Here is a 424-nt window from a genome sequence, read left to right as displayed (position 1 = left end):
CAGGGCCAAATTTACCAGAATACATCAGGCTAAATTTACGAGAATACGTGAGGCTATAGTCTTACCTTCTTGTGTGTTTCCCAACTGTTCATAAATTCCCTTAAACTACAATCCAAAACATCAAAATTAGTCATAAAATGCCCCAAAATGATGAATTTTGTCCAAAATAATTCAAATTCCTTCATGAAATGTACGTTCGCTACAGGGCCAAATTTATGAAAATACGCAAGGCTATAGTCTTACCTTCGTGTGCGTTTTTCGATTGTTCACAAAATCCCTTAATTTACACTCTAAGACAACGACATGAGTTGCAACATACCACCAAATTATGTATTTTGTGTAAAATTATTCAAATTCCTTCAACAAATGTACATTTGATATATTGCCAAATTTACCAAATACATAAGGCTATAGCCTTACCTTC

Source organism: Colossoma macropomum, unplaced genomic scaffold, assembly GCF_904425465.1.
Source record: "Colossoma macropomum unplaced genomic scaffold, Colossoma_macropomum, whole genome shotgun sequence".
Taxonomy (NCBI): Eukaryota; Metazoa; Chordata; class Actinopteri; order Characiformes; family Serrasalmidae; genus Colossoma; species Colossoma macropomum.
This window is presented reverse-complemented; position numbering follows the sequence as displayed.